General features: G+C 47.6%; 1 protein-coding gene across 2 annotated transcripts in view; it reads left to right on the top strand.

Moving 5' to 3' along the window:
• LOC102953305 (LIM domain containing preferred translocation partner in lipoma) overlaps positions 1 to 12,262 on the top strand; it is a 673,846-nt gene that overhangs the window by 23,207 nt on the left and 638,377 nt on the right. The window lies entirely within an intron of this gene.

Here is a 12,262-nt window from a genome sequence, read left to right as displayed (position 1 = left end):
CCCTTGGTTCACCAGAGTTAGAAGAGCCAGGCTCTCATGCTGTGGCTTGGACAGACGCATCAGAGCCATGGGTGGAGCTCCCCGGGTGTCCAGGCTCTTCCTCCCTGCAGAGCTGGTCTGTGTTTAGGGAGAGACCTGAGGATTCAGCTCGTGTCACCTACTGGGAGGCACGGCGGGACGTCTGTCTACACGCATCCCATTCCCTCCGCGCCCCCCCCCCCTGCTCTGCAAGCCCCTCCCTTCCCACCCCTCCTCCTTTCTCTGGCGGTCCTGGCTCCGCCCTCATGCTGTACCCCAGGGACGCCCACCCTCCATGTTTCCCCTCTCCACATACCTTTGTTGGTCTCTATTGTCCGGGGACTACCCTAAACACCTTGGGGGGTGAGGGCTACTGTTCGTTTTTCCAAGGTCCCAGCATCTCCATTTCTTCAGGTCATAACTTAATACAGTATCATTCTTCCAGTAGTTGTCTTGTGCCCATTGCATCAGGCTGCTTTTCCTTGGCTGGCATTAAACTGCTAGTAATCATTTACCTCTATGGTTCCCTTCACTGTGGGTCACACGGTTGGATGGTCACAGGGAGATTCCTGCAGGTGTTTTGCTTTCGGTAGCTGACTTGTGCATGAGCGAAGGACATTGTTGCCTCCATAGTTACTGTCTGCCATTCCAGGGGCTGGCTGAATAAGACACCGGTTCAGCCGTCTAGGAGGCTGTGGTCTACACAGGAAACAGACATGCAAACAAAATTGGGGCAGCCGGTGACGTACCGTGTGTGTGTGCGCGTGTGTGTGTGTGTACCATACGCAGAGGAAGTATCCCAGTAGCAAGATGGTGGAGAGAGCCCATCACGCTCTGAGGACACTCAGACGTGTTAGGACACCAAGAATTAAAAAAAGACATTTTGAAAGCACTGATGGGGGCCCCACATAGCCACGGTCCTCCCCATTCCCTATAATCACAGAAGCCTGTTGACCCCCGGGGTTTGAATTTATGCTGTCTTCAGAGTGAAGCTTCTCTTTGGCCCACAAGTGTACCTTGGAGGGCGCTGAGTTCCTCCCAGGTTCCCGCCTCAGCCCTCCAGCTCATTTCCTGCCTCAGCCCCGTGCCACGGGGGCTGGGAGGAGGGTCCAGACTGGTCTGTCCCCCTTGGTTCCCCCTGGGATTCCAGAGCCCCTGCCCTTCCGGGGTGCCCATATCTGGAACACGCCTGTTTCCCCAGTGCATACTGTCTTCTAGTACTTTCCCTGCTTGCCCTCCTATTTCCATTTAAAACCCTCTTGAGCAGGTCTGAGTGTGTCCTGCCAGCAGCATTCCTTCTGGTTTACTGGAACCCCCCTTCTCATTCTGCCGGGAAGCCAGCCGCGAAGGGGACTTCAGCACAGCCACTCTGCAGTCTCTTCTCTCCTCCAAGATCGTGACCCTCCCTCTGGCTGGAGCAGTGACTGGCCTGGCTGTCGACATGAGCCCCCTGACCCCCTGCATATGAGGCTTTCCTTCCCTTCCTAATCTTTGCCCAGCTCCCCCAGCCATGGGGCTGTTGGACAGGCACCTACAGGCCTGTGCTCCTGTGCCTCCCTTCACTGCCTGCCCGTCAGAAGTAACGTGAGAAGCAACACAGAGGGCTGCCTGGGTCTGTTTTTCGGAGGAAGTCAGAATGGCCCTCTAGCAATGCCTGGGACAGTGACAATATTTGGGTTGATTTCCCTGTGGATTTTACTTCTAGGCACAAATACATGCACTGCCCTGTTAGGAGAATTTTTAGGAGAATTGCTTTTTGAGTGGAACGGAGTGGAAGGCACCTACCTACTGTTTTCTTCCTGCTCTGCTGTGCACAGGCTTCTGTGATCTCTGACTCTGCTCTAGGGAACACATTTCTGCCCCACAGCGTCCCAGCTGGCCTCCTGCCATCACTCACCATCTCCCATGGCCTCTGGGGAAGTCCTTTCCCCTGCACACTTCCACCCTGCTGTGATCCGACCCTGCCTCAGTTCCAGAACTGTCTCCAGCCAGCCCCTTGCCAGTCAGACTCTATGCTTCCTCCTTCGTGTGTTCCTCGGCACACTGTCTTGCACACCTGTGTGTCTTACTTAGCATGTGCTTTCCCGTCGGTCCCGAGGGTCTGTCGTTTCTCTCTGATGAACACCTGCTCATCCTTCAAAATGCAGCACAGATGTCACCTCCTCGTTTTTTAAAAAAGTTTATTTATTTTGAGAGAGAGAGAAAAAGCATAATTTGGGGAGGGGCAGATGGAGAGAATCCCAAGCAAGCTCCTCACTGTGAGTGCAGAGCCCGATGCGGGGCTCAAACTCACGAATCAGGTGAGATCGTGACCTGAGCCAAAGTCAGATATCTCCTCCTGAACCTCCTCTCACCGCCCCCCAACCCCCGCAAAGAGGTGAAAGCAAAAACAAACCTAATTTTTATTGTATAGAGTAAGCCATTTCAAATACTCGGGACCAAATAAACAAGGAAATGAGAATCACTCATAAATTCACTATTTAGATACAGGTGCTGTTTTAATGATCTTGAAGAGTTACTTTCATTACTTTTTTGTGCATTTGCGTTTTACTGACTTGATGTCTTACTACGTATACAATTTTATATACAATCAGTTCACCAAACCGTACAGCTTAAGCCCCTTCTCATGGCATTAGGGATTATTCATACATGTAATTTTTGATGACTGCCTGTTACTGTCTTCAGAATGTACCAGATTTTTAAAATTTTTTTTTTGTTTTGGTAGCTGACATTTGAGTTTCTAATTTTTCATTATTGTCAGTAGCACTGTGATGTATGTCCTTTTTACGAAATTCATTATCTGTACCTCCGACTATAAGGCAGGTTACTAGGACGTGAAATTGCTTGCTCAAAGGGCACGAACTTTTTTCACCCTTAATTTCAGAATAACTCATGGTCGCTGAAGAAAATTAGGAACATGTGGGGAAGCACAAAGAAGAAAATAAAAACCACCTGTAGCTCCTTGCAAAAAGCAGTGTGAAATTTGATGTGTAATTGTGTGTGCCATCTCTCTCTCTCTCTCTCTGGCCCAGGGATTGGTGAACAGTTTCTGTAAAGGTCCAGATAGTAAATATTTTAGGCTTGTGGGCCTCATATGGTCTCTTTCACGTGTTCTTCTTTTTCTTAAATAAAACTTCTAAAAATATAAAAGCCATTCCTGCTTAGTGTGTCGTACAAAGAGTTTGCCAACCTGGTGTTAGCCTCCGAAGTGGGACCATGCTGTACATTACTATTTTGGAATTGTTTTCCTCTCTAAGGTAACTACCTTCTTACTGCTCCTCATGGTTTTCTGTTTTCTGTCGCCCAAATAGTATTTGTGGGTTCTTGCTGGAATGCCCATGCCTCTGATAGAGAATTTAAAGCACACGTTATTGTGTATTTGCTGAGATGTCTGTTTTTCTTTCTTTCAAAAAATTTTTTTAATGTTTAACTTATTTTTGAGAGAAAGAGAGACAGAATGCAAGCAGGGGAGGGGCAGAGAGAGAGAGAGGGAGACACAGAATCCGAAGCAGGCTCCAGGCTCTGAGCTGTCGGCACAGAGCCCAATGCGGGGCTTGAACTCACAAACCACGGGATCGTGACCTGAGCCGAAGTGGGTCGCTTAACCGAATGAGCCACCCAGGAGCCCCACGATGTCTCTTTTTCATGTGTTTTTTATCTCTTTCTTCCCAGCCCCACAGGGTGCCTGAGTGGTCCTTGGTAGATGCACAGTATATTGGTGCGAGTTTACCCCTTCAAAATGCCTATGGTAGAACATTGCTGTTCCAAGGTTTGTTTCTTGTGCTGGGAGCATCAGCATTACCTGAGAATTGTTAAAACTGAAGAATTTCAGCTTTACCCCAGAATCTGCGTCTAAAGTACCTCACGGGATGTGTGCAGGTTCAGGTTTGAGAAGCAGAACTTGGAAGAGTTCACCTCTGCTCTTTTGGGTGTATATTTACTTACAGGCATCCCCTCCCCCATTGTTTTCAGTAGTAGGAACCCCTTGGGACTGGACCTCGGGTATTCAGTAGGTCAGGAACTGGCCAGGAGGGCCAGCACGGTTTGTTTCAGATGTGACACTGGCTGCCACCTTGCCTCGTGGAGCGGATGAGGTTGCCATGGCTTTTGGCTAGAGATGGATGTGATGGTAGAAGGAGCAAACATTTCAATAGTACCTGTTGTGTGCCGGGCCCTCTGCCAAGTTCTTGACACATGTTCGCCACGGGTGAGGCTCGATGGTCTCAGCTGAAGGGGATGGAGTGATCTTTAAGGTTGCTGATTCTTTTTTTTTTGTTTTTTTGTTTTTAAATTTTTACTTATTTGTTTTGAGAGAGACAGAAAGCACAAGTGGGGGAGGGGCAGAGAGAGGGGGACAGACGATCCAAAGCTGGCTCTCAGCTGACCAGCAGAGGGCCCGATGTAGGGCTTGAACTCACAAAGCACGAGATCGTGACCTGAGCCGAAGTTGGACACTTAACTCACTGAGCCACCCAGATGCCCCTGCTGATTCTTAGCCTTCAGAATCAGCCAGAGAATTTAAAAAATATGTACATGCCCAGCTCCCACACCAGTCCTGGTCATCTAAGGATGACCTAGATTTTAGTACAAAACCCAGTCAGGATCCTGTGTCTTTTACCTGAGGACACGCTTCCCAGGACCCAGAGCTGCTCGCCAGCCTGCAGTGACGGGCAGGAAGTAGACCCTGGTGAAGAGGGTGCCCCTTGGTCCTCAGTGCGCCGAAGCAGACGGGTCACAGGGTGGCCAGTGACTTGGCAATCGGGGTACGGGGCCCAGGCACCAAGTCACGTGCTATTCTTCCCTTTCCTTCCTTCCTGGTGCCTGTTTCTGGGGCTCTGCTGGAGGGGCGTGAGCCATGTCAACAGCTTCAAGCGACCGAGGCAGCTGCCGCAGCATCTCGTATCCTCCTTCACCTTGGCAGAGTGGTGGAGAGCACTTTCAAGTCAGGAGCAAAAGAATCTGCGTCCTCTCTGATTTTTCAGCCTCCTCAGTGCCAGGGTTTCTCCTGGGAAGCCTGGTCAGCCCTTGCTTCGGGTCGTGCCAGCCAGAGGCAAACAGAACGGGATGCTTGCCGAGGCTTTGCAAAGACATCATAGGGAAAGGTGCACAGACATCATAGAGAAGCCAGGGCTGTAAATGGCGCTCTGTTTATGTGGCAGCTGCCGTGGAAAGCAGGAATAGCCTTGTTACCAGGAGAGTTGCTGTTCATCGAATGCTCATTGTGCCAGGCACTCTGCCTTCATTATGTTTCTGCTAGGCCTTCAACAGCCAGGAGAGGCCTGGGAGGTTGGATGCCTTCCCCCCAAGTGGCTGGCTGGGATGTGAACCCAGTTCTGCTTGATTTCAAAGTCCACGATCTTATTTGTCATGGACACTGCTTCCCTGGCTGCTTCTGTGTTGATTCCCTCCCCTCGGCCGCTCCCAGGGGTTTAACCAAAAAGCCCATGGGGTTAGATTGAGCTCACGATTCAGGGACACATGGTAAGGGATACCAGGAAATGGGGTGGCCTGCATCAAATGGAGAGACATTTCTGGCCATTGGAGGTGTTTGAGGAGACCGTCAGATGGGGACTGAGCTGGCCACAATGTTGTGAATATAATTGGAAGCTCCAGTCATAAAGCAAGATACCGAGTGCATTAGATGGGGATGTAGGTAGACTGGGCACTGGTCAGGTGCTGAAGGTTTTGATTGTGTATGGCCTGCTTCCAGCCATGAGAGCCGTGCCGGCAGAGGACAAGCGTGGCCTGGGAGCTTAGCAGGCAAGGCAGGTCAGACCCCGGTGTCGAGGGCCTCAGATGATAAAGGAGTTGGAGAGTGAGTCTCTTGACCTTCTTCCCAAAGTTTATAGGATCTGCTAAATCAAGTTTTTGCAGGCTGGTGGAGAAAAAGCAAGGGCGCCTTCTTTCGTTCAGTAAGCATTTGCTGTGTGGCCACTGTGGCTGGAGGGGGCAGAGCCGACCTCCAGCTAAGGATGAGTAGCAGTGAGCCTGAAGGAAAGGTCAGGTAGGGGCCTACCAGGAAGAGGGTGCTGTGCAGGTGAAGGCGTAGATCAGACTTGCTCATCTCGGTGTGCCTGAGGTGGGCAAGTGTCGGGTACCTCTTTGCTGCCCTTGATCTTGATAAAGCTGATGGCTCTGGATTCGCTGCCTCGGCGTGTGGGACCAGAAGGATCTCGGAAATTCACAGGTCTTTGGTCTCCTTCTAGTGATTGGAAGCTGATGAAGACGGGGGGACTTGGAGCCCTCGGGAAAAGTTCCATTTTGTCCCTATCTTCTTTTCCCGCCCTTCGGCATGAAATAGATTGCACTGTGTATTATTAACCCATCAGGTGCCTACTTTATCTTCTCTTGCTTCCAGCTGGGAGAAGTGCTGAGAGACACTGATGAGTTACCCTCTCGTGTTCTGTTCGAACAGCCCAGGAATGCTGGCTTATGGGAAATGTGCCTTGCTGGTGGTGTGGAGGCTGCAGACCAAAGGTGGACGGCATGGTGTTAGCTGGGCCAACAATGGTTTAATAATTTGCTTGTCGATGCCTTCCTGTTGGGTTCCTTGTGTTATTCAGCTCCGTATCCAGGGTCTTCCCCACGGCACGATGCCTACGCCAATCAATTGCTCAGTACATTTTTTTGCCAGATGTGTGAGTGAAGGACTTCCCTGTCTGTCTTCACGTGCTCATCGTGTACGTAAGTTCCTCCTTCCCTCTGTTACAGGATAAGGCCAGTGAAGGTGAGTGAGAGAATGTGTGGGAAGTCCCCTTAAATTCATGGGCAGGAAAGTTTTGAAGAATTCATGGAAAAATGTCATGGGTACCTGGGTAGCTGATAGCCAGGAGCTACACTTGCTAATGTGTAGCACATTTATAACCGCGGGCCAAGGCATGCCCTGCGCAGCTATGTTTAAGTAAGTGATCTCAGTACCAGCCTTGGTTCACCTTTCATGATGTCCGAAGAAAGGGCCAGGACTGTGCATGTGTATATGAGGTATGTGGTGGGAGAAGGTGATCCATGGATGTGATGTGGGGGGAACATTGCTCAGGCTGTGGTTTTGTGGCTGGACCCCAGACTCTCGGTGTTTTGTTCTTGTCTGGGATGCCAAAATGATGTCCCCACATCATGGAGCTGCCTCGCGAATGGGGAAGCCGGCCCATTCAGTGGCTGAGTTGGGTCTCAACGTCGTTGTTTCCTTGTGAGGTTACAGTGCAGTCCTGTGTGAAGGCTCCCCTCTTCTGTGCTTCTTTTCCTCCCAGAAAGAGGACATTTGGCATTATTCGTGTCAAGTTTTGGTGGATATGCAGGGAAGATAAGCAGATGGGCACAGAACCGAGGAAGGCAGACCTCCCTGTGCAGTGTGCAGAGCGTCGTGTCGGACAGAGCTGCTGTCTTGGGCCACTCACCGAGAAGCCTTGGCTGTGCTGGAAAGGTCTCCAGGGAATGGGTGCTCAGCCCTGAGACAGGGTGTGGAACTCCTGACACTACCTACGCTCCTGGCAGGGGAAGCCAGGCCCGTGGATTTTGGTGGGTTGTGCTGTGTGATCTTTTCCTGCTTACCAAACGCAAGGACCCCGGGGTGCGTGAAACCCTGGGAGCTGGATGCCGTTTGAGGGCCCGGGTTTGGAAAAGGCTCTACATGCTGCGGTGGCGGCCGCTAAGGTGTTGGACGTTATGGGAAGGAGTCGCTACGCACAGTCACAGGTGTGGCACGAGGTGTCAGAAATTCCTGAAGACAGAAGTCCGTGACAGTGTTGCTCTCAGCTCTTGAGCAGTGTTTGCAGATGGTCACTAGCCTGTCCCCTTAGCCCTGTCGGCAGAAATGCCTTCTTTCTCTACTCCTTTTGGTGGCACAGGGAGAAAGGGCTTGGGTTTTAGAGCCAGAGTGACCGGGTTTTGAATTTGTTCTCTGTTATTTTAGAGCTCTGGGACCTTGGGCAAGTGGTTCCTCCTCCCCGAGCTCCAGATTCTTGGTCTGTATAGTAGGGGGCTTACCCTGCAGGGTGTTGCAGGGATTGGGGAGAATGTCTGTCGAGCACCCACGCTAGCACGTGGGAGGCACCCCGTGAATGAGTCATGAACATTAATCTCCTTTACCCACTGTTGTTCCAGGGGAGGGGGTAACTCTCCTTTCCTGCCACGAGCCCCTCAGTTTGCCGGCTGTGTGCCTTTGCTCACGTAATTTCTACTTTCTAGAAAGCCACCGTTCCTTCGCATGTTATTATTTCCATTTGTTCGGATCGAGCCTCTGCGTGGTTTCTAGGACGCCCTCCCCAGGCATCCCAGCAGGCAGTGGCTTCATCTCCTTCTCTTGTGATGTGGCTCATCTCTTACCTGGGGCTGTGTGCTGTGAGTTCAGTTCAGGAACTTCTTACCTGTCAGCTCCCTGAGGTCAGGGTTTCCGTGTCATTTGCCTCTGCCCTCCTTGTGGCACCGAGCACAGTGCGGGGCCCATGGGAGTGGGTGCCCCAGTAAGTGGGTCTTAGGTGACTGAAAAAAAATGATCGGGCTGAAGGCTGGCATTCCCCTGGCTTTAGAATCTGAGAGGAGAAGAAAAAATGGTTCAGGCATGGAGCGTCAGGCCTGCGGGTTCCTATTTCCTCATTCAGGGTGCAGGTTGGGATTGCCCGGAGCCACAGTTCCTTGAGACTTACCACCTCAGGCCTAAATCTGCCTCCTTTAATTACCTCCTTTCCAGGGAACAGGAGTCCTTGTTGTCTGCCCAGAAGCAGCTAATTATAGCTCCAACCTCCAGGCCCTGGTGCGCTTCTAGGCCACAGGGCTACGCAGCCTGAGCTGTCTGTTGATTTTGGGATTTCCTCAGGGATTCTTTATATTTTCAGGTTTTCATTAGGGGCTGCTTTTTATTTTGAATCCAGCAAGGAGAGTTGAGGGGCATTAACTCTTCCGAATTTTCTATGTGGACTTTAAGGGAGAGTTGAAGATCTGGAGGAGAAGGGGAACAGGGTCAGAGTGGCTTTCAAAGAGGGCCTTGTGTACTCCGTGATGTCCACAAGAGTGTCATTTCGTCATGGCTTCCCCAAGAAAGCTGCCTCGCATTTGACTTTTCTGACCTCTGGGTCACGCTATTTGTAGCTCTTTCATTTTCCTTGGAAATTAGCACTTTTTATTTTTTTAGTTTTAAAAGATTGAAAATAAATGTTCTTAGTAAAAATAAAGTGAAATAATACAAAAGCGTTTATAAATGTCCTATTTTGGGTCCATTCCCCGCTTGTAACCATTTTTTGTTTTTAATTCTTTTTTTTGGTTTGTTTTGTTTTTGTTTTTAATTCTGCGCACGGTTATTGTCCTGTCTGTAAGCAATATGTGTATGTCTTTAGTTTTTGAGTTATTAGTTACATATATATGCCTGCTGACTTTTGTGATATGCAAGGACTAGCTTGTTTTTTTTTTTTCTAATTTTTTTTTTAATGTTTGTTTATTTTTGAGACAGAGAGAGACATAGGATGAACGGGGGAGGGTCAGAGAGAGAGGGAGACACAGAATCTGAAGCAGGCTCCAGGCTCTGAGCTGTCAGCACAGAGCCCGACGCGGGGCTCGAACTCATGGACCGTGAGATCATGACCTGAGCCGAAGTCAGACGGTTAACCGACTGAGCCACCCAGGCGCCCCAAGGACTAGCTTATTTACACCCACTGATACTTTTCATCCTCTTGCCCAGTGTTTGATAGTTACATCACTGATCTGCTGTCTGTTAATTTCCTTTCTAAGTTTATGTCATGTGCACAAATCTCCGTTTCTTGCTATAGCAACTTTTGACTGTCTCTCCTCACCCGCCATTTTGTACAATGAAGATGCTGGGGATTCTCTGCACCTTTCCTGTCGCACTTTTACTCCTAATTTGTCACTTACATTTTATGTGACATTTGCCTCTCCGGCATTTATGATTGATAATGTAAAATGCACTGTACATGGTTTTGCAACTTCTGCCTTCTGTGCTATGTCTGTGGGTTGACTTCAAGAGCTGAAAACAATCAACAACATTTAGTATGATTTCTAGGTAAATATTGCTCAATACGGGGCTAAGTCATGTGCTGTGGTTTCATTTCCTTTTCTAGGGTTCTGAGGTCACCACCTTCAAGCCACTCACAGGGGACCAAACTTTCCCTTAGCATCAAAATCTAATGAGATTCTTCTCGTTCTCCTCTAGTTGTTTAAAATCGTCCCAGGTTTTTTGTTTTGTTTGCACAATGAGAAGAATGTTTTTTAATATTCTTGGAGTTTGAGGTTGTATTGTTTGGTTGGAAGAAGAAAATTAAGTATTTTCTACCCATATATCCCATATATCTTCTGCCTTTCTAGTTGTTCTCTTGCCTGCTTGGAGTCTCTTCTGTGTTTTTGAAGTTCATTAACTTTTTCTTTTATGTTGGGCTGGTTTCTCTAAATTTGGTCATGATTTCTTATGCAGTCTTTTGTTTTGTTCTGGAGTTTCTGATTGCCTTCTTCTATTTAAATCTCCTGGCTTTATCAGAGTTTCAAGTATTTCCAGGCTTTCCTGGAGGAGTCCTGAGTCATGCTATTAGCTATTAGTCACCGTCATTATTATGCAAAAGTAGATATATTATTAAAATATTATCTACCAATATTTTCTTTTAAAAAATTAATTAATTATTTTTTTTAGAAACAGAGAGAGAGAGAGAGAGAGCACGCACTCAGGCAAGGGAAGGGCAGAGAGAGAGGGAGAGACAGGGAATCTTAAGCAGGCTCTGCCGCAGAGCCCAACACAAAGCTCGATCTCATGACCCTGAGATCATGACCTGAACCAAAATTCAGAGTTGGACACTTAACCAACTGAGCCACCCAGGTACCCCACCAATATTTTCTTAAACATATTCTTACCAGACAGTTTTGTTTGGTCTTTTTTTTTTTTTCCCATTGCATGTTTATTAACATTTCCAGTTTACTTTATAATTCTCTTTATAATGGCCACTCATGATCCATTGATTAGATGTACTATTTTTAAATTTAGCCATTTACATATTTTTTGGATTTGGATCATTACCAATTTCTGCTCTTATAAATGACACCATTATGAACATTTTGATGCATTAGGCCTTTTTCCTTAATTTCTTTTATGAGTGCTTCGTAGGGAAAGATAACTGGGAAATCTGTGGCATCATCTTTAAGGACGTAGTTCCATGATAATGTTTGTGTTGGATTCTAGTAGGGATCACTTAACATTTCTTATTAAGAAACTTCTTGGGGGGAAAAGGAGCAGTAGGAAGCAAGAGAGCAGTACCACCTCTGAATCAATATCTTGAGTTTTCTTGGGAGCTTAGGAAGATCTTGTGTGTCCTACTGTAAAGCTAATACTGCCTAGAAATCACCCTCTAGGCTCAGCTGGGGCTGTGTGACTTATGCCCATGATGCTGTTATGACTCACGAGCTTTGTGTATTTTTTTTTTTTTTTGGCCAAGTATTATTCATGATCACCTCCAACTGGATCACCTTTGTTCACTGGAATTGTCTTTCAGTGACCGTTGGATAAATCAGAATCATTCTCAAAAATCAAAGAGATATTCCCAGAGTATCCCAGAATATTCCCAAATATTCCCGTTGAGAATATTCTGTAAGCTCTACATCTGCTTGTACACATAGTTTCTTTCTTTCTTTCTTTCTTTCTTTCTTTCTTTCTTTCTTTCTTTCTTTCTTCCTTCCTTCCTTCCTTCCTTCCTTCCTTCCTTCCTTCCTTTTTTTTACCCCACCTAGTTTCTAAAGAAGGGACTTGAGCAGCAGCAGGGTTATTAGAATAAAGGTACCACTGTGAAAAATCCACTGTCACAAGAAGCCTAAATTGTGATAATATTGAAGAGACTGACTTATTGGTTTATTATAACCCCATAGCTTTGCATTATTATACAACTTCCTCGGTCTGGCAATATTTGCTTTATGGTATTTACAATGTCCACGTGATGTAATTATGTAAGAGTGGAACCCTTGCTTTGCAAAAAGCTTTGCAGTTCATTGACAAACACTGGTTACGTGTTAAAGAATACCTTTCCAGTTGCATTCAGTTCTGAGCTTAATGAGTCACAGTCTCATTGTTTTGGATAGTGGGTGATAATAATGTATTAAAGGTGACATGAGATTCATTGATCTAGAATATCACAGCTGGAGAGGACCTGGTCCAGCAGACCCACTTTAATATGAGGAAAAGGAGATCCAGAGGGGAGAAGGTCTCATTTCAAGTCATAGGAGTAGTTAGAGGCAGAACTAAGTCTTGTCTTCATACCTC

This window comes from Panthera tigris, chromosome C2 (genome assembly GCF_018350195.1).
Source record: "Panthera tigris isolate Pti1 chromosome C2, P.tigris_Pti1_mat1.1, whole genome shotgun sequence".
NCBI lineage: Eukaryota > Metazoa > Chordata > Mammalia > Carnivora > Felidae > Panthera > Panthera tigris.
This window is presented reverse-complemented; position numbering and strand designations above follow the sequence as displayed.